Genomic DNA, 22298 nt, shown 5'->3' with positions numbered 1-22298 from the left:
TTCTCAGGATTCAAAGGGGAAGGCCACGCCCTCCCGAAGGCCTCTGACCAGCAGAAGCCAGCAGCAGCCCCACACAATGACAACGATGGCGGGCCGCATCTATCTGCTGGACCAGGAGCTGTTACTACTGTCTGCTGCTAAGGTTTCCACAGCAGCTGCAAGAAAAACGGGCCCTCGCGCTGTCTGTCTGACTGTGGCAGCCAAGAATGAACAGGGAATACAGGAAAAAACATGCAGTTTCTGCAACTCAAACAACTCCGTATGCAGTGAAGAGCCCGTTTTACTCCAAAGAAGAATCTAAAATATGTTTATGAGAGAAGTATTGAAAAGTCACTCCCCTTCACCCTTGCCCTCTGATTGATCCCACTGTTTAAGGGTTGAAACTAAAGCCAAACCACCGAGTTATTAAAAAAAAAAAAAGAATTGCATGGACTTAGGGTAGAAACAGAGGTCACATCCCAGCTGTGCCATCGCCTCGCCCACCACCCCTGGGGAAGTAACTTCAATCTCCCTCAGCCTCAGTCTCCTCATCTGTGAAATGGGAGCAATACCTCTCCCTTGGGCTTGTTGGGAGAACAATGTGAAAGTGCCCGTCCCACAGGCATTGACTTTGAACTCTGAGAATCAGCAGAGCTCCTTTGCTGACGAAGGGTTGCTATGGGAGATGCAAAGAAATGCAAGCATGCTCCATCTCCTCAGGGAAGTAACAATAGAGGTGGAGAGACCTGAACGTGCATCGATGCAGCATGTGCCGAACGAATGACAGCAATTCTCCCGGGGCCAGAGGTCCGAGGGCACAGGGACATCAGCTCAGGCCCCATGTCATAAGAACTAAGTATATTTGTCAATGAATGAGTGAAGTGGTGGGGCCGGGGCTGTCGCCCTCTATGATAATTGAGGGGATAAACCTCCTCTGCTGGGGCGGAGGGACACCCAGCATTCACTCAGCACCGGCTCTGTGCCTGCATCTGTTCTGTGGTGCTCTTTCTATGATGTCATGACTTCTTCTCATCCCCCCCCCCCCCCCCGGGAAAGTAAAAGAAGGAAGGAACTTAAGTGAAGGAGGGCAGTGTTCTTTCCACCCGGGAAATGGGCCCGGGGGAATTTTGGGGCCAAACAACTCGGGCCCTCAATCACCCCCCCCCGGATTTCTTCTTAATTCATTGTCAAACCCCTTCCCAGTCTTTCCTCAGAGTCTGAGTGTGGCTGGGAGTGCAGGAGCCAGCATTTGAGGGAACAAATGACTAAGTAGGTTGGTTGGTCAAAAACCACCCAGAATTTGCCTGATCTTAGAAATCTACCCAATTCAGGGAGGGTCAGGGTTCTCTTCTGGCCAAAGAGGCAACAGGCCGAGGGGGACAGGTGACGGTGCTCTCTGGGCTGCCTCCGTAACGCCATCCAACACCGTGCCATGGGCGTCGGGTTTGGTTGGGGAATTCACAGCCCTCGGCCACCACATCACCACCCCGTGAACACCACGGGCACCCACAGCGGAGCCTGACCTGCCCCCTCCCTCAGCAAGCTGTCCCGTGGGAGACACGCCACACTCAGCAGCATCCATCACTTCCTCCTCTCACTTTCCAGTTCCACGGAGCCCATAACACGCCACGCTCGGTGGCTGCCAAGGAGCGCTGGTGTGGCCCCTCACCCTCTGCATGGAGGCGAGTGACAGCCCTTGTCTGCGACGGCATCTTCCCTTGGCCTGTCCTCCCCCTTCACTCTTCCTCAGGGATCTTGGGAACAGCACTGTGCCCCGCGCTCTCACATGCCTGTCTCACATACTACGTATCTTATTCCCATTTTACAGATTACAAAACCGAGGCTCAGAGAGGTGAGGAGCGTGCCTGAGTGTCTTAGGTCCCCCTGCTAGTAAGGGGCTGAGTAGGGCCTAGAATAGCGGTTCTCAACCTGTGGGTCTCGAACAATGAAAATATATCCTGCTTATCAGATATTTACATGACGATTCATAACAGTAGCAAAATTACAGTTATGAAGTAGCAACGAAAATAATTGTATGGTTGGGGGTCACCACAACATGAGGAACTGTATTAGAGGGTCGCGGCATTAGGAAGGTTGAGAACCACTGCCCTAGAACCAAGTCCACCTGAGTCTGAAGCCCATGTTCTTCTCCACTCACCACGTGGCCTCCTAGGACGGCCTCTTCTGCTAAAGGGGTACCTCCCCCCTTCCCCCCGACAATGATCACCGAGGTTCCACGCCACAGGGCTGGATGTGCAGCTGCTAAACCAAGGCCTATCAGTTATGTGGCCTGTGAGAGGCTCATCCAGGGTGCACTGGACCCGTGGGTCAGGCCAGAGGCCCCGGTCCCAGGAGCACCACGGCTCCTGAGAAGATGGTAAGAAGGAACTTCTCACCTCTTCAGCCGCCAGGATGGAGGGCCCACCCTTTCCCTACTGGACCCCGATTCCAAAGACAACCCAAGGGGCCGCACTCCCAGGACACCTCCTGTTTGCCTGAGCCTCACTGTCTTCATTCACTGTTCATTCATCCAGGGACCTCAACATAGAGCTTCTCACCCCTTCCCTGGGCGCGTCTCTGGGACCTGGCCTGCCCCGCCTGCCCCCCTGGGAGCTCCCAGTCGAAGGACCGTGGTTCCGTTACTGTTCTGCGCTCTGTCCGCCTCTGCAGCACGCAGGCTGCTGCTCGGAGTGAAGAGCCTTCTCATACTCATCTACTTAAAAGAGTTAATGGATGGAAAGAAAACTCTAGAAGCTCTGGGAGATCTCTCATAGTTTCCAACCGAACTACAGCCATCTTTCTGCAAGAAAAGGCATCTGTGTCCCCGCTCCCACGGGCCCATGTTCCAGGCCTGGTTTTGAAGGCAGCCAGGGTCGGGACTGCCCTAACCCAGGGCTTCTTCCTGTTCCCTTTCCTTCAGCAGATAACCCATCTCTCCTACCCCGTTCCCACCCACAAACCTGGGGGAGTGACGTGAGTGGCCGTGGGCACCCCCTCCAGCACTGACGCACAAGACAGCCCTCCAGACTCCACCACCCGTCAGGGAGCGCCAGGAGCCCTGCGTGGCCAACACATGAGATCTCACGCCCTGGGATGTCAGCCGCAGGGCTGGGCTGGCTGCTGCCCACACCAGATCTGGCAGACAAGGTCTGACCCACGGACCGAATGAATCACCTCCCAAAATAGGCCAGCCAGTCAGCCAGCCAGCCACAGCCACAAGGGCTCCAATCCTTTCCATCCAAGGGATGGTACGAAATCTAGACCGGCGATGCTTAAACACGGCCACACATGCAGTCCTGGGGGGGATTGTCAAACTCAGCGCCTGAGCTCCATCCTGGACATTTCATTGGACTGCGGTGCACCCTGGGCACAGGGAGCCTGGAGTCTCCCAGGTGATCCTAATGCGCAGGATTGTTTGAGAAGAACTGGTATGGACCCCTCACAAGCAACTGCAGAGCTCAGGGGTCCCCATCCCGCTGCAGAGGCCCACAGACACCCACTGCCCAAGTATCTGCTGTGTGAACAGATCAATAATACAGTCATCTTGCCCAGCCGTGGCTCAGTGGTTGAGTGTCGACCTATGAACCAGGAGGCCACGGTTCGATTCCCAGTCAGGGACACATGCCTGGGTTGCGGGCTCCATCCCCAGTGTGTGGCATGCGGGAGGTAGCCGATCAATGATTCCCTCTCATCATTGATGTTTCTATCTCTCTCTCCCTCTCTTCCTCTCTGAAATAAAAATTTAATGAAAAAATAATAATATAGTAATCTTCAGAGGATAAGGCAAAGACCCCAATCTCTTCACTCGCCAGATTCTCAGGTGCTCAGAGTGAAAGATTTGTCTCTGCCCCTGGCACAAAGGTAGGCACCAGGCAGACGGAGTTTGTCTCCTGGGGTGGCCCACGCTGGAGACAGAACAGGAAAGTCACTCTTACGATCTAACCGATACTGGCTGTGGCCCGGGAGGGGTCTCTCCTTGGGGGTTTACACATCTCAGTGCATCTGGCATGGGATTCGTCTGGTCTGATTAAGCTCTGGCATTGGTAGCAGATGGTTTAGCTGCTCCCAAAGCCCCCGGCACATCCAGGGCACGGGGAGGGGGTGGGGGAATGTCCTGAGCCATAGAAAGGGCTGCGTCCTCTCTTTGCTCTCAAGGTTATTGGGGTGCAGACACCTGAAGAGGCTGGGTGTCACGGGTCAGAGCAGTGGTGCCCGCTGAGAGAGTGACCCTCAACATTTTCTATTAAAATATCCTTAACAGCAAAATACAAAGCACCAGCCCCTGGCAGTCTGGGGCCAGCCTCCAAGCAGATTTCCCTCAAGTTGAATTTGACCTTAAGAAAAACACAACCAACACCGGCTGATTGTGCAATCTAAGCAATGGTCTTAGTTTTGGTCACTGGGGGTGACCCAACGATCTGAGGAGAAGGGGGGCTGAGTGAGTCCTGTACCTTATCCCAGGTACACACAGGGCAGCCCTGGGAGCACTGGCAATGAGGGGCCCGGTGAGGTGCTGGCCGAGGAGACTGTGTCCCACCCTCAGGGTGAAGCCATCAGATGAACATTCATCCCATTTTTTTCTTGACCTAAATCACACAAACCTCATTTTTGTCAAAAATTCCACTCTCTATGTGAACTTCTTCCTGCACACTGCTTTTGCCACATGGCTCCTGTCTGCTCCTCTCTAGTCCCGTCGTCCGTCTAGTGCCTTCATCTGATCGCCCGGGTCCTGAATGATGACGATGATCATCCTTATGGTTCTTTACTGGCTCACCATGTGCCAGGCGCTGTTCTACTCACCACCAGTTTATGAGAAATGTACCATTATCATGCCCATTTCACAGACGCGGAAACGGAGGCCCAGCAAGGTTAAAACAAACCTACATCTAAAGCTAACGCTATAGTAACTGGCACTTAAATATGCACCTATTGATGGTAACCTCCAAGTACACCGTCCGTCTTGATTTTTCTTCCCAACTAGACTGAAGCTCCTTAACACGTTAAGCACCACGTCATCACTGGTGACTGACACTATACTGTCCATCTCCAAGACAAAACGGGCTGGGCGCTTAACGTGTTAATGCCTTACACCATACTTCCATTTCTTCTCTATGCCCGGTGCACTGAGTACTAAGCAGATATAACAAATACTTGCCCAGGAAACTTCAATGCCCTGGACAGTTGCTCAGTGGTTAGAGCATCAGCCCGCAGACTAAAGGTACGTGTGTTCAATTCCCTGTTAAGGGCACGTACTTCGGGTTGTTGGTTCTATCCCAGGCCCGGTTGGGGCGCGTGCAGGAGGCAACCAATCATGTGTGTCTCTGACATCGATGTTTCACTCTCTCCCCTTCTCCTCCCTCCTCTCCACTCTCTAAAAATATCGATGGGAAAAATATCCTCAGGTGAGAATTATAAAAAAGAAAAAAAAAAAAGAAAAGGAAACTTCAATGGTCCCCAACTGGCTACAGGAGAAAAAGAATCTAACTTCCCCCTAGGAATTACAGTACCGTGAGCCTTGGATTTCAACTTGGACTGAGCCTGTCTTGTCCACCTGGCATCCCAGAGCCTAGTTCCAGCTTGGCACAGAGTAGAGGCTCCGGTAACACCTGCAGGATGTTGGGGTGCTGTCTCCCATTACTAACTAAGTGATCTTGAGAGTCAGATAACCTCTTTGAGGCTCAGTTTATGCCTCTACATATTGGGGTAAAATTCCCTTATTGCTCATAGCATTGATGCAAAAGTAAAACAAATGAGATGACGAGTATAAACGTGTTTTGGGAAAGATCAAGCCCATCCAAAGGCTGGTGCTGTTACTACCATTCCAGGCATACGCAGTCCGACCCCCATGGGCGCTGATTCAGGATTGGCCCATGTGCCGGGGCGTTTGTTCACTTTCTCTATGCTAGTGGTTGGCAAACATTTTCTGTTTGGGGCCAGATAATATATATATTTTAGGCTTTCAGTCCAGATAGTCTCTGTTGTAGCTATTCAACCCTGCCACCGTAGCACAAAGCAGCCATAAGGTGAGTGTGTTTCAATAAAACTTTATTCATGGACTCTGGCCCCTGGGCAGCAGTTTGCCTCTCCGCTCGACACAGCTGTCTGTGCAGTTCCTCCAGCCCCAGAATACAGAGCCTCCATCTGCACTAGCTCCATCTTCTCCGTTTAGGTTCCCGATGAGATTCCACGACACCTCCTCATTCTCCGTTCCCCTAACATACTAGACCCCTGACACTTTAATTCCCAAATGGAGACAGGTGTGCAGGTTTGTCCTGGCCCCTGCCTTTTCCTGAATCAAACTTCTGCTGAGTCCCGTTTCCTGTGTATTTCCTCACACCTTCAGTTGACAGGCCTTCTGTAACGTCATGCTCACGTAAGGGACATTTTTTACAGGCAGACAAAGGCTTTATCACTTCCTTGGAGTTCCGCTAACTCTCCTCCCTTCTCCAGTGAGGAGGCAACAGGCTGGCTGAGGGAGGGGCGCGGGGGGCCTCTGGCCTCCCTCACTGGCTCAGGGACTCACTCCCAAACACCAGCCCCCAAGCCTCAGATTCCTGTTGTAGCAAAACTGAAAATTATCACATGCCATGGGCCTCTGCAGCTGCTTGCACATGTCAAACCCACTACTGCCAGGACCTATAACCTGCATGGCTACATGCAACAGCTAATTACAGGCTGCCTTTTATTGTTCAATTATTGTTTCATATGTGCTCATACCCCCTTCCCAATTAGATGCTCCCTGGAGGGAAAAAGACAGGATGTCTGATGACTGCGCTTCTTTGGTACCCCCTGCGGGACCTGGCTGAGCACCGGGCTCACCTCCAAGGTGTCAGATAAATACCTGCGGACCAGGCGGCAGGGAGAAGGCGGAGCAGCCCGGTGAGTCCCAGCCCAGAGCCCAAGATGGGCGCAAGTCCAGGAGCGCCTCCCACCAACCCACACTCCAAGAGGCTGATGCTAAGAAGGTGTGGGCTGCATGGGGCTCGGGCTGAAGGCCAGCCCTGTGGCTCAGTTCCTGGCAGTTTCCTGGTGGCAACACATGCCAGACCACCCAGTGACCTGTGACCTCTGGGGAGCCACTTCCCCTCTCAGGGCCTCCGTTTCCTCATCTGTGAAATCATGAAGTGAGACCAGCAAGGCTCCGTGCCCCTTTGCAGCTCTAAGATTTTACATACAAGATAGGGTGGCTTCTTTCATCACTGCTTCCTCTTCCTTTTCAGAGAACAGGGTGTGGGGCTGGGCTTCTGGGAGGGCCGCTGGGGGCTCGTCCGAATTGCAGCGGTAACGGGTCTGAAGCAGCACCAAGACCCGTTCCCACCTCCGCCACTCTGCTGGTCTCAGGACTCACCGCTTGCTTTCTCTGCTCGTCGGCAAGACCCCATCTGAGCCGAGCTCAAGTAGGTCTGTACCCTCTTAACGCGTACGGTTCAAGAAAACAAAACAAGAACTACCCCGGAAGCCATTGGCCGTGAGCCTTTGCCACATTTCCTCTTTCTTGGCTCTTAGCACATCTGTCAGCAGCAATTCTCATGCCACCCCCCCGCCCCCCCCCCCGCCTGTGTCCGGGAGGAGAGCTCCAGGCGTGAGAATGGCCGTCTGCAGACACCTCCACTCCGTCCCTCAGCCCGACAGCCGGGCTGAGCCCGCACACCCGTGTGTCTGGCAGGCCTGTCCTGAGTAGGAACCCCTGACGGACAGGGCAGACACCCGGCTGTCCGGGCTGGTTGGGATGCCTTGCTCCAGGCCCAGACCACATTCAAGGCCCGTCGGTTCCTCGGCGATGGGCTGGACCAGATGGGAAAGAGGAAGCCGGTGTAGCCTCATCGCGGGGCCCCTCCCAGGTCCCGAAGGGCCGATGCCCAGATGGCTTTCCCAGGCAGCCTGGCAGTGAGGCGGTGACTCCCATAGGCCCCTCTCCCAATGGTCCAAGGTCCCAGAAACAGAAGGGCTAGAAACTCCAGAACTGTGCTCTCCGACAGGCTATTCCCAACAGAGGAAGGAAGGCAGGGGCTTCGGCATGGAGCCACCTGTCCAGCAGAACCATGTGGAATCTGACTGCTTGTGGGGAAATCAGGGAAAACCAAGGGGGGTAGTTGATAAACTGGGAAGAGACGGAAATCCCCAAAGACAAAACCGCACAGCAGATGGCAGATGGCGAATGTCGACAGCAGTTACTGATCGAATTGCCTAGGGGTTGCGGACTGTGAAAGGCACCCTGGGACATGGAACCGACAGGGTGGTCCCTGTCCTCAGGAGCCCACGGTCATCAGAGGAGGGAAGACAGAGACACACGTGGTGAAACACCAGGACAGGCACACGCAGTCCGCACAGGCCCCCGCGGCTTTCGGGGCGGCCTCGGTGGGCCCCGGTGTACGCATGTGATACCAGCGAACTCGCCAGGAGGCCAGCGTGTCCTGGGTCCGGGCACAGTGTCCCTCACTCTCTTAGGTGACCGTCTCAGTCCACAAGCGGAGCAGGTAACCCGGGGTGAGTCAGGGCCAGGGGAGGCTGGGTGAACCCTGGGGCTTTGGAGCTGCAGTGACTTAGGTTCCCGCCCCGAGTGCCTCATCATCATCATAAAAGTCACCATGGCCAGGCACTGCTCTGGCTTCCCAGTCACAATCGCATTTAACCCCCGAAATACACAATGAGGGGTGGGTGTCATTACCCAGAGGCCCTCTCTTCACCACTAGACCCTGTGCCCTGCACATCCGGCTACAGGTTGGCCTCTGCCAGCCTTGCTCTCCATCTTCTGCGAACTTGGGCAAGTCAATCTCACTGGGATTCAGATTTCTTTGTGACACGCAGCTACCAAGGCCTTCTTTTCTTTTTTAAATTATATTTTTATTGATTTCAGAGAGGAAGGGAGAGGGAGAGAGAGAGATAGAAACATCAATAATGAGAGAGAATCATTGATTGGCTGCCTCCTGCACGCCCCCTACTGGGGATTGAGCCCACAACCTGGGCACGTGCCCTTGCCCGGAATCGAACCTGGGACCCTTCAGTCCGCAGGCCGACGCTCTATCCACTGAGCCAAACCAGCTAGGGCACAAGGCCTTCTTTATATATTTGTTGTAGAGATGAAATGAGGTGGCACTTTGGAAGTGCTTAGCACCATCAGTCTAGAGCAGCGGTTCTCAACCTGTGGGTCGCGACCCCTTTGGCGGTCCAACGACCCTTTCACAGGGGTCGCCTAAGACTATCCTGCATATCAGATATTTACATGACGATTCATAACAGTAGCAACATTACAGTGATGAAGTAGCAACGAAAATAATTTTATGGTTGGGCCACAACATGAGGAACTGTATTTAAAGGGCCAGAAGGCGGAGAACCACTGGTCTAGAGTGAGCACCATCATCACCACTAGTCATTGGCCCCACAGCCCACAGGCAAGTTTGGTTGCTGGGGATGGACCTGATATGGGAGACCTCGTGCCTTAACCTTGATCCCTGACAGGTGTTTCCTCAGCCAGGGCCTCATTTTATGAGAGCGTTGATATAAAGACAAATATATTAATACCGTATATAGAGGCCCGATGCACGAAATTCGTGCAAGAGTAGGCCTTCCTTCCCCCGGCTGCTGGCACTGGCTTCCCTCTGGCACCTGGGACCCGAGCTTCACTCGTAGCCCAGCTTCATCTGAAAGGTCGTCTGGAAGGACGTCTGGTCTAATTAGCATATTACGCCTTTATTATTATAGATTAGAATACTTTCTTCAACCTAAAAGTTCACTTTCTCTCCTGATTTTAAAAGAAATGAAAACATTTTTATGGACCCGTAGGATATTGTGGGCCCTTGGTACTATATGCCAACTGGGTCTCATGGACAAGCAGTGCTGCTTTCAGCTCTCGCGTCCCAGGTAGGGGGACCAACCGTCCCAGTTTGCTGGGGACTGAGTTATCTCAGGACGCTGGACTTTTGGTGCTGAAGTGAGGACAATCCTGGGCAAATTGGCACATTTGGTGGGACTCCCTCCCTCTCTTATCCTCTCTACTGCAGGCCCCGGAACACTCACTGCTTGCTCTTCTGTAAAGCTGCACTGGCCCCTTGCCCACCCCCAGCCTGGCCGCCTCTGCAGATCAGCACACACCCCTGCAGGTTGACCCCAGAGTGTAAGCTCCCCAACAGAGGCCCTTCTTCCAAAACAGTGCCTGGGACACAGGAGGGGCTCATTAGACATTTATTTAATGAACTGAATAAAACAGAAGTAGTAAGGCACATACACACACATGCATGTACACACATGTGCATACACACATGCATGTGCACATACGCTGCCCCCAAATAAGAACATGAAAAGGTTTCAGTTGTATGAGGATCCCAGAGGACTCCTAGTCCACAGCACCTGTCTACTTCAGAGACAGTGACGAGGAAGCAGAGGCGACTGCTGCCCTCTGACTACCTTTGAGGGCCTTCATGCAGCCCCCCTTTCAGCCCAGAGACCGGAAGTGTGAATTCAGGCAGAATAGGTGACCCCATTCTGCTGCGATGGCTGCAGGGATTTTGCCCTGAGACATTTTCTCATGTCCCCCTTCCCCCCTCCCCCCCAAGTTTAGAGCTTGAGGTCTTCCTTCTGGTTGGTTTTCCTCCCTGGATTTCCATCTCAGCCCCTTACCTCCCCCAGCCTCACCCAGGTCAGTCTCCTTTCAGTCCCCCGAGCCCTCAGTCTGACCTCTCAGCCTGAGAAGTCCTCCCCATTGAGAGCATGTCCCTGCGCCTGGAACTGACATATCCTTTGGGGATACCTTCCTCAACCCTCCACTTCTATCTAGATAAGGGGTGGGGAACACCCGGCCCGCAGGCCGTACAAGGCCCGAGAAATCATGGGGTCTGGCCCTGCCAAGGCATTAAGGGTGAGTTAATTAAATGTTTGACCAAATATAGCAGGTTGATTTTTAAGTTGATAATTTTGTATGGCTCTCAAATCATGTTAAATATCCAAACGGCCCTTGGCAGAAAAAAGGTTCCCCACTCCTGAATAAGTGGACTTTCCAACAACATCAGCTTATACCTCAATTATTGCAGCACTGGTTCCATCCTCTGTGCAGTAGTATTAGTTGTGTACAAGCCTGTCTTGCCCATTAGACCATGAGCACCCCAAAGTCAGGGACTGCACCTTCTCCATCTCTGTATTCCCAGAGTACCCAGAACCGGAGCACTGTGGAGTGGACGAGGGATGACGGGGGGTACGGTGGGTGAGTGGGTCCCCATACCTCATCCCAGACTCTAGTCTCTCCTGAGGCCGGACTCAGCTCTTTCAGAACCAAATCAAGGAGGATCCCATTGCAAATCATATGTCGGATAAGGAATCAATATCCAGAATATATAAAAAAAAACCCTACAACTCAACAACAAAACAACACAATTAGAAAATGGACAAAGGACTTGAATAGACATTTCTCCAAAGACATTCAAATGGCAAAATAAGCACATGAAAAAATGTTCAGCATCACTAGTCATTGTGAAAATGCAAATCAAAACCACCAAGAGAAGACGCTACCTTACACCCAGCAGGATGGCTACTATCAAAAACACAGGAAATAAGTATTGGTGAGGATGTAGAGAAATTGAAACCCTTATGTATAGCTGATGGAAATGGAAAATGGAACAGCTGCTGTGGAAAATGGTATGACGATCCCTCAACAAAAAAAAAATCACACAAGAGTTACCATATGCTCCAGCAATTCCACTGCTGGGTATCTACCCAAGAGAAATGAAAGCAAACATTCAAACTAATACGTGTGCACTCATATTCATAGCAGCAGTATTCACCGTAGCCAGAAGGTGGAAGAAGCCATGGACGGACGGAGAATGAATAAACAAAACGTGACATCTGCCTCCAACAGGCTATTACTCATCTATAAAAGGAGGGAAATTCTGAGATGCTACATTATGGATGAACTTTGAAGACATTGGACTAAGTGAAATTAAGCAAGTCACGAAAAGACAAATGCTTGATGACTCCACTTATCCGAGGTTCATAGTCATCAGCTCCATAGAGACAGAAAGTGAAGACGTGGTTGTGGGGGGCTGTGGGGAGGTGGGCAGTGGGGAGTCACTGTTTAATGGGTTCAGAGTTTCAGTTGGGGAAGAGGAGAAAGTTCTGGCGATGGAGCCACAGAGTTCTGGTGATGGTTGCACAACAACGGGAATGTACTTAATGCCACAGACTGCACACCTAACAACGATGCAAGTGATGGATTTTTGCATGTATGTTGTTACCATAAAAAAGGAGGATTCCAAGGTCAGGGGAACCCGGAGGCCATGAAACCAGCTGGTTTCATCTGGTTCCCATAAAGTGGGGAGCCTCCCTTACTTCCTATATTCTCAGCAAGGGAGGGGCCAACCCCGCTTCTAAGCCAGCTGGCCCCATCACCCCAAGTCCTCCAGGGGCAGGCTCTTCCCTGGGCACTGGGAGTGGCCAGCTGCCCTGAGGAACGGCTGCGCATCAGGGATGATCTGCTCAGAAGCCCAGTTGTCTGGCGCTTCCCAGACGACTCTCCAGAGGGCAGATCAGAGGCAAAGGAGCCCGAGCTCCGAGATCTGGAGGGGCCTCGAGGTGAACTAGTCCCGTCGCCTACATTCTGAAGCAACCTGAGTCCTTAGGTGACTCAAGTAGTGGGGACCCCTACTGCTTCAGATGCTCTCCCTCGACCCTGCCACGGCTAGCCATGGTCACGGAGCTAGGCCAGGCTTCCCGAGCTCATCCTCCCCTAGAGAAATGGACGCAACAGCAAAAGGAAGACTTGGGGGCACACTGGACCCTAGAGCGTGGTACGGAATGAGAGCGGGGAACGGGCTCACCGTCAGAGCTACCCATCGCCCTGTCCCCAGATCGCTTCCTCACCCTCACAAGGTGGGCTGCCCGAAGGGGACACCCCCAAATCGCTTCCTCACCCTTACAAGGTGGGCTTCCCTGAAGAAGACACCCCCAAATCGCTTCCTCACTCTCACAAGGTGGGGCTTCCCTGAAGGAGACACCCCCAAATCACTTCCTCACCCTCACAAGGTGGACTTCCCTGCATGAGACACCCCCAAATCGCTTCCTCACCCTCACAAGGTGGGTGTCCCTGCATGAGACACCCCCAAATCGCTTCCTCACCCTCACAAGGTGGGTGTCCCTGCATGAGACACCCCCAAATCGCTTCCTCACCCTCACAAGGTGGGTGTCCCTGCATGAGACACCCCCAAATCGCTTCCTCACCCTCACAAGGTGGGTGTCCCTGCATGAGAATGCTTCCAGTCCCGGTCCCCAACTTCACGCAGAATCCCGTGTGCTGAGAGCCAGTGAAACCCAGCAGCATCACTGGGCCACGAGAGAGGGTGGCCCTGGGAGTCCAGCTCACGTGGTCTAACTGTGGGCCCTTCCCTGAGCGGGACAGGAGGCCGGGACTGCAGGAGCCCCTTTCCCACCATGCGCTGCATCCAGCTGGGCTGGAGCTCCCTGCAGGACAGGGGACCAGCACCAGACACCGGGCAGGGAATCCGAGGTGGAGAGCTGCACGTGGAGCAGCGCCGGGTCCCAGCATGCCCAGTTCCCAGCATGCCTGGGTCCCAGCATGCCCGCACTGCCCTCACTTGCTGGGAGGGGAGGGGCAGCTTGGGGCTGGCACCAGTGGCCAGGACACCAGTCTGTGTTGCCCTGCAGGAGGGGGTGCAGTCCTTCTTGGCTCCCTCTGCCTGGAGGCCCCACCTGTGCCTGCAGCTGTGGGCTGGGGTGTGCTCGGTGCTGGAGGCTCTTCGCCAGCCCACACTTGCCCTCCTGTCGCTGTGCTGCCTGCCCGGTAACCCCACCCCGCGCTGGTGCTTGGGGTTCGTTTCTGACACCGAAACATGTCTCAGTTGGTTATTAAGTAGCTCACACTGTCATACAGGCTCAGGGGCAGGGACTTTGACTTCCTCTGTCTCTAAACGGTCTGGCACAGTGGGCTGCCCTCACTGCCCCCTGCTGACATGGGCTGGCATGGGGGCACCTTTTGGCCTCACAGCGGGGGCTCTGACTACTTGGATAGTTCTGGAAAGTGCTATCGGAGACGCAGACGGCTTAGGGGCCAGGAGCTCTGGCGGCAGACTACTGGGGCCCAGAGCCTGGAGCTGCCCTCACTCCTGTGTGACCGTGGACACATCACCTCACCCCCTTCGGAGCCTCGGGTGGGTAAATGGATCCGCGTGTAGTTGTCCTGAGGATTCAATGAGCATGTACACGTAGAGCATGTAGAACAGGACCCAACACATACAGGCCCAGGAAGCAGCGAGCAGCGAGTACAATTACACTCTCTGACCCGTTCCCAGCAGACCCCCAGCTCCTGCCCTGTCTCCGTCCTGTGAAACAGAGCTTCTTACTTCGGAACCCAACAAAGAAATCCCCCATCCCCACATCAAATTAAACAAACGGTCGCCCTTCCCCAAAATGGCTTTTATTATCCAGGCCCCGGGATTTCTCCGTGGGTTCTCACACCAAAATGTGGGCGCTCTGGCACTCATTCTCCACGGGGGGGGGGGGGGGGGTCATTCCATTTTATGGAAGAAGAAAGGGAGGCCTCGCGAGGCGAGCATGCTTCGTGAGGTCACATGGAGTGAGGCTCCGGTTCCCAGACCGGAGCCCCTGCCCACTCCAGCTGGGCCCACGGAGAAGGTTCAATCTACAGGGATCGCCAAACCGGATCCTCACTGGCTCAGAATTAAACTGGGAAAGTAAGACAAATGAGGAGTGTGCCGGTGCCTCCCCCTCCATCTGCCCCTGCCCGTGTCTGAAAGGCAGACGGAGGAAACCTGTCCCAGTGGCTCTCCACTCCTCACCGGGCGCCTCTCCCCAACCCCCGAGGCCCTGCCTGAGGAAGGACCCCGCCAACTCCTGCCAGCAGGTGCCAGGCTGGTTGCTTAGGGACCCAGCCCTGCCTGGCCTCATCCTCCAGGGCAAACAGCTGAGCAATCACAGATGGGGCGGAGGGGCCGTGCGTGTTTGGAAAGCTGTCCTTGCCTTTTCTGCTCACTCAGTGAGATTTCCTTTTCGGAGCGACTGGAAAAACCCACCGATTCCACATCCAGAATCTTAACAAGCTTCCCTTGGAAAACATCAGCCCTGAGATCAGCTTTCACAGACCTTGCCCCAAAGCACTCGCCCGAGTGTCCCCCGGGGCGGCCGCCTCTTGGGGCTCTTGTGATTGAGAAGGAAGCCCAAGCCCACTGCTCCCTCATCAACGTGCAGTGAGCACCCGCCATGCGCCAGGGACACCGTGATGAACCAGGCGGGGCCCTCATCCAGAAAATCACAACCCATGGAAACGAGGGCGAGGAGAGAAAGGTGTGGTATTTGGGGAGCATAGAAGGAGGTGTTCAAGTTACAACCAGAAACGCTCTCTCAACACCCCAACTCACCAGCTCCCACATTCTCCATACAAACCCACACGTGCCCAGCCACGTGTGCAGATTAACACGCCTACTGCCTCTCCACGTGCTCCGGCCAACGGAGGGGCCCCGACTCACACTCTCAATGGGAGGCGCGTGTCCTGCAGACCCCAGCTCCCACTTGTCCCCCACATCAGGGCGTCGGGGACAGTCCAACACCACTCTTCACACGGGGGTGGCGCCAGGAGGTGAGGAAACTGGGGGCTCACGAACTGGAGGTGGGTGCGATGACGATAATGGAGTGTGGTGACCCAGATTCCCCGAGACTAGAACAGGAAATTGGCTGAGTGAGAAAAACAGCTTCCGCCAGGGTTTGAGATGGGCGACTTGAGCTTGTTTGGAGACTTTCAGAACTTGGTCTCACGCAAGACACACGTGAGCAGTGGAAAGAGCGTGTGTTCTGAGGTTGGACAGATATGAGGAGAGGCGGGGCCACAACAGCACCGCCGACAGAAGCCACGGGCTCAGTGATTCCAGCCTGCAGTTTCCTGCCACGATAGCTCCCTTTTCCCTCCTGTCCTGACTTTAAATGCTCCTGATCTTAGCCAACGTATCTGGTCCTCTCGTCCCCAGAGAATAGTCCAGGCCAGGCTGGGCCCCCAGGCTCTTCTCTGGGGGATGGAGCCCCCTGGAAGAGGACACCGAGGCCCTGGATGAGGACAAGCCTGGGTCCTCCCCACAGGAGGACCCCAAAGCCGGAAAGAGCACAGGTGTGGGCTACCTGGCGAGTCGGGAGCAGAAGGAAGAGGAGAACATGGGCTCCTGGGCACCCAGGCTGGGCCCGGTGGGCCTGCCCTTCCAGCTCATGGGCTGGGAGCTGGATCCAGAGTCCCAGCCGACCGTGTGAACCAAGAGCTGGAATTCAGGGCTTGATATCAGCCTCTAGTCTTCCTTCTTTTCTCAACGACGTAGGTGGGTGGATGTTGTAGGTGCCGAAGCTGCAACAGGAGTTGCTTTGGAAGGAAAAGCCAGCAGAGTCGGGGCTAATGTGAAGAAAGAGGGGTGGGTGGGAGGGAGGAATCTGAACCAACACGGCAGTGAGGGTGTCTCGGGCAAGTCCCAGGGGGTCCTGAAGAGAGGGCTCTCCTGAGCCATTCGGGTCCTCTTCCTGACCCCACCCTGGGGAAGTGCCCCCTTTACAGCACTGGGCGGTCAGCACCTGCAACCCCTGCCAGGCCAGGAGGAGCTGGTAAGACGGGTCTGCTCCCTTGCAAGGTGGCAGGGCTCTCAGGGAAGGAAGAAGACGAGGACAGGCGCACGTCACCTGTGTTCTTGCTGAAAGGACCAGAGGAAGCGCCTGGGTCGGGAAGACAGAAGTGGCCCGGCCACCGCCCCTCCGTTACCAGCTGGAGCTGGGATGAGCCAGGATGTGCGGCCTCCACTATACCACACGCCAGTCCCGACCGCCAGGGGCTGTCCCTCCACAGCTCTGTCCCGCCCATGCGGTGACAGCGATGGGGGCAGCTCTGAGCGGGACCCCAAGGGCCCCGGGTCCTCAGGTCTGTCTCTATTGAGCTGTGTGAACGGGGACAAATCCTTTCACCTTCTGGGCTGCAATGTACCACCTCGAAGCCGCGCTGGGATCTGTGATAAATGCGTGTCTTCCTTTTCAACTGGAGTAATCAGCCCACTACCAAACAGTCCCTGCACCGACGGCTCCTGGACTTCAGTATATGAGGGTCACCCGAGGAGAGTCTTTTCAAAAGCAGATGTGAGGGTCCTCCCTCCGAAGGTTCAGGAGCCAGGAAGGCTGGTGTGGGGCCCCTGAATCTCCACTTTCAAAAAGTGACCCGAAGAATAATCACAGTGAAGGTCCCAGCACTGAGGCGTCCGATGCTACAGAGGACCAGCGAGGCGCTGAGTGAGGAAAAGCATCTGTCCTCAAGGAGTTCCCAGGGTACCGAGGGGAGACAGGACCCCACTCCAGGAACGGCGCATCCTCCGTGACGGATGGAGAGGTTCAAGGTCAAAGAGAGAGAGACTCTGGCCCTTCACCAAGAAAGTGTGAGCAGCGCTTCCCGAGGTGACTGGCAGAGGCGTTAGGAGGGTGTGTGGCAGAGACGGCTAAATGCTCGCCACAACCGGCTTCCTGTTCCACCTGGGCTCACAGACTTCATTTCCCAACCTCCTCTGTGGTTAGCTGTGGTCATGTGACCGAGTTCTGGCCAATGGCATGCGGGTGTCAGAAACACACCATTTCCGGACCTGGCCAGCAAAAATCTCCCACGTGTGATTGTGGCCCCCACCTGCCGATGTGACTTTCCTTAAAGGAGAAATAGACTTTGACTGTGTTCAACGACTGAGACACAGGGGCTGATTGTTACAACTGTTAGTCCATCGTGATTATATGGGATGCGAGCACGTGGTGTCGGCTTTTGCAACCAGTGCTTGGTGCTGCCTTGAACCTGAAGGAGATGCAGGTTCTCATCTTACAGGGCTTACCATCTTTTTTAATTTTTATTTTTAAATATATTTTTTATTGATTTCAGAGAAGAAGGGAGGAGAGAGAGAGATAGAAACATCAATGATGAGAGAGAATCGATTGGTTGTCTCCTGCATACCACCTACTGGGGATCGAGCCCACAACCCAGGCATATGCCCTTGACCAGAATTGAACCCGAGACCCTTCAGTCTGCAGGCCGACGCTCTATCCACTGAGCCAAACCAGCTAGGGCAGGGCTTACCATGTTTGCAGAGAAAAGCAACACTGGTAAGGACCGGAGAAAACAGCCAGTGTGCTCCACAGGAGTGGAGGGCAGACAACAGCCTAAAAGAACATCCCATGTAGCTATGCCATGAAGCCTTTTCCAGTTAGCCTTGGGCTGGGCAGGCTTCTGAGACAGCACATAAAAACACAGTTAAATGGTCCAATGGTCCTGAAGATTTTTACTTCATCTTTATTGCTCCAGTTTGGAACTATGTTATTTTTAGTATTCTTTTCTTTTCTCTCATGCCAAGAAGGTCAGGGGCAGGTGTTATGCCTGAGTCTGGGCGCGCCTGCTGCTGGCATAGAGATGGGGATTTCCCTGGCCGGTCCCAGGGCCATCAAGCTTGGCTGACATCCCTGGAGCGCCACCGAGGCCCTGTCCAGGGAGGGGCCGCCTGGCCAGGCAAGAGAAGAGGGGACAAATGCAGGAACGGAACCGGCGTGGCTTCGTCCTCTGACCCGAGACCCCTTCCTCTGCATCTTCCTTGAATTTTTCAATGGTGTCGGCATAAAGCAGAGAAAATCTGGTGGGGGAGAGGGGAGTGTGTTCTGCGTGTGCTTAAATGGGATATTTAACCAGAGGTAAAGTCAACCTTCTATTTTCCGTATCCAAAGAGAACACACCAGGAAGGCTCTCCAGCAAGCGGTATTTTAGGATAGGCACTGAGAACTTTTAAATGATTAAAGTTGTAAGACTCTGGAACTGATGACAGGTTCCTCCTGCTAGTGTTAAATGTAGGGCCAGTGTTCCTCTAGCAGTATGCCTATGGAAGGGAGGGATGGGAAGGATCACATAGAATGGAGAGATAGGAAGAACCTATGGAATGAAGGATGGAAGGGCCTTATGGAATGCAGGGATAGGAAGGGCCTTTGGAATGAAGGGATGAAATGAAGGGATGGAATGATGGGATGGAATGATGGGATGGGAAGGTTCTTTAACCCCTTTCCCAGCCTGAGGTCATTTGGGTCTCTATTTTGTACAAGGTTCTGAAAGGACAAGGCCTACATTTGTCCCAGCCACTCACTGAGTGAAGAGGATCAAGAAGAGCACTTGACAAGGAGTCCAAGAGGGATGTCAGTCCTGGCTCTGCCCGACCAGATATGTGGCCTGACGAGGTCCTCCTTACTCTACGGGCCTCCGTTTCTCCATCTGTGAGATGAGGCACTAAACCAGGGCTTGGCACTCTGCAAGCAGCAGGCTGGCGTGTCCTCAGTGCACACCCGATGCTGCGCAGGCCTGGTGTCCTGGGCCCGGAGCCTACTGAACACGCAGTGCCTGTGTCCCTGCTCAGAGGTCAGCCCCTACCCTGCCACCTGCAGGCATTCGGGGGATGAAGGAGTAGAAGTTGGCCCCACTTCCGGGGTCAGAGCCCAACAGCAATAAAGGAGCAACTGGCCTCACAGTCACCAGCCCCACAGAGTACCGAGCCCTGCCTCGTTCAGGACTAAGACAGAAAATCTCTGGGCCGGGAGGCAAGAGATGCAGCTCTCACCTTGGGTCCCCCGTGACCTTGCTGTGTGACCCTGGATGCCCCCCTCAGCCCCGGAGACTCCTATAGCTTAGACTGGAGGGATGGTGTGTGCATTTGGGCTGCCCCTCTGAGCACCCAGGGGGAGGGGGAGGGGACGGGGGAGGGGGTTTCCACACAAGCCACCAGGAGCCCGTGGAGAGTACGGCCCCAGCCCCCGAAACTGCACCTGGGGTGACTCAAACCTCCCTGCCCCTCCAGCTGAGGCACGGCGTCCCAGGAAGCTGCCATGTTCTGAAAGGAGAGAACAAGCGAGGCCTGTTCCCACGTTCTCTCTGGCTGTCTCTCCACCTTCCCACCTCCCACCAAGGGGCTGGGGAGAGGCACGGGGAGCTCTGGGAGGCTGCTATGCCTGCTCCCAGGTGGTGGTGCCCAGCCCAGCCCAGCCCAGCCCAGCAGCGAGGCCTGCCCACAGCCCCGCTCAGCCAGGCCAGGCCCAGAGACGCAGGTTGCTCTGGCCGCTATTTATAGCCGCGCCAGCCTCTGCTCTCCCCGATGGGGGCCTCAGTCTCTCAGCGACAGGGAAACACACAAATGCCTTTCCTTGGAGACAGGAAAAGAAATCCCCTGAGGAGCTCGGATGTGATCTCGTTGGGCAGGAAAAAAAGCATCGTTAGGGGTCAGACTGGGGTCAGAGTCTGGCCCATCGCTTTGAAACCCTTTCCAGAAGCGCTCCGAGGGAGAAGAGAGCTGAAAATATTATGAAAGGTGGAAAAACACTCAGCCGGATGAAAGGCTACAACATCTGGCTGCAGCTCACCCAGCCCCTTGGTCAGCCACACACCCCCTTGCGCTCCTTCAGCTGGGGCCAGCCCAGCAGGGCTGCTCTGGATGCTGGCCTGGTGCTGGGGAAGACGGTCCCTGAGGTGGTGGTTCTGAATCTCCAGGCAGAGGCGAGGGACAAAGAGGGGCCATGCCCACCGCCCACCCTTTAGGAAGCATCAAGCCCTGAGTTTCAACAAAATGAGTTTCTGAGAAGGGAGTCCTGCCCTCCGAGGGCTCACAGGCGGCAGCACGAGGCAGGAGATGCGCAGAGGCCCCTGTGCAATGAATGGATCAAGAACCAGACAAGGAAGAGCTGAGGTGGGCGCCAAACCAAAGGTGCCTTTTCAGGGGTGCGGCTAGGAAGGGGAGCTTTTGGGGGGGGGTAAAGAGGGAAAGCTGTTTGGGCCAAGGAACAAGTCACCCCCTGCCCAGCATATTTTCTTGGTAGGTAGTTCTACTTCTCCCAAGAAATACCAGAAACAGCTGCCTTTTTCATCCGCAAAGAGAAACGCCAGATTTGTGGTGTGTCTCCCCCACCCCACCCCCAATCATGCAAAAAGCCCACATTCTAGGACCCAGGCTCACAGCCGGGCTGGTAGTAAGTGCGGCAGCTGAACTTTGTTTAAAAACAGGAACCATCTCCTCCCCAGGCAGCAGCAAAGCTCTGGAGCCATGCTCTGAACCGCTCTGAACCCCGGGCGCACGTCACGATGACCTGGGCAGCTTTTCAAGGCCCTGCTGCCCAGGCTGCGCCCCTGGCCGATTCAGTCCGACTCTCCGAGAGCCCCATTTCCTAAAGCTCCCCAGGCGGTTCCAGGGCACAGCTAAGATGGGGAATCACTGGCCTAAAGACCCCAGACAGCCAGAGTGCCTGTGTGTGTGTGGAGGGTGGGGGGGGGGGGCAGAGGGCGAGGAGGGATCTACACCATCAGGCAAGAACCCCCAAAAGAAAGCAGGCACCTCCCTTCCCCAGCCATGCTGTTCTACATAAGCACCCCCTGCAGCCTACCCCCCCACCCCCACCATTCCTCCAGAGCAAGCCCTGCTCTCCAGCCTCATGAGGGGCGCCCGGAGGACAGGCACGGGGTCGAGGGGCCAGTGTTAGGGGGCTCCTTCGAACACGAAAATCAAAACCTCTTCTTTGGTTCCCGTGTGTCCCCTCACAAGGGAAAGGACCATTTGTTTGACGCCGGGGACCCAGCAAATTGGGGGCCCCCAGGCAGGATGAATTATTAACCACGGAGGCCTCAGAGCCGGGCCTGGGGAAGCTGGGGCTAATTCTACACATACAGGACTGACAGCTCCATCGGTGATGAGCCTGCTCCTGCCCGTGACACTGACCAGCTCACTCTGGTCTACAAACAGCTCCTTTGAGGTCAGCTCTCCAAGGCCCTGGCAGAGCGCTTCTCCCATAAAGAATGAAACAGGTAGCCAGGCAGTGCGCTGTCACACTCCGCCAGGTCTGTGGCCGTTTGCTGGCTGTGTGGCCACTGGGAGGGGTGGGGGGGTGTGGAGGGGCTGACAGCTTTAGGGAGCACAGAGAACCCCATTAGGAAATGCATGCAAGTCCCTTTAGGTTCCGTCCAAGCCACCCAGGAAGTAAAAATGGTGGTGGGACAACCACCTAAGAAAGAAGTTTCCGTTGCTTCTGAAAACACCCTGGGCCTCTGCCAAGTATCTGGACTGCGTCTTAAGCTGGTTTCTGGCCATTCGCAATAGGGAAGTCTCAACCTATGGAAGTTTATCCTGGGGGACTGGCCGAAATCCACTTTCTATCTAGAGCTTCAAAGCTCGGATTTGGGGGGGGGGGGGATGACGAAAGAAAGAAAAAGAAAAGAAAAAGGAAACAGTTGCCCATCACTCTCCCAGCCCCAGGTGAGCATGTGCCCGCCCCCCCCCCCCCCCCCC

At 54.8% G+C, this 22298-nt stretch overlaps 1 protein-coding gene across 1 annotated transcript in view; it reads right to left on the bottom strand.

Annotated features, from left to right (window-relative positions):
- Positions 1-22298, bottom strand: part of RASSF5 (Ras association domain family member 5) — a 61687-nt gene that overhangs the window by 5790 nt on the left and 33599 nt on the right. The window lies entirely within an intron of this gene.

Source organism: Myotis lucifugus, unplaced genomic scaffold, assembly GCF_000147115.1.
Source record: "Myotis lucifugus unplaced genomic scaffold, Myoluc2.0 scaffold_145, whole genome shotgun sequence".
In the NCBI taxonomy this organism is placed as follows: Eukaryota; Metazoa; Chordata; class Mammalia; order Chiroptera; family Vespertilionidae; genus Myotis; species Myotis lucifugus.
The sequence above is the reverse complement of the archived record's forward strand: the minus strand, read 5'-3'. Positions and strand labels throughout refer to the sequence as shown.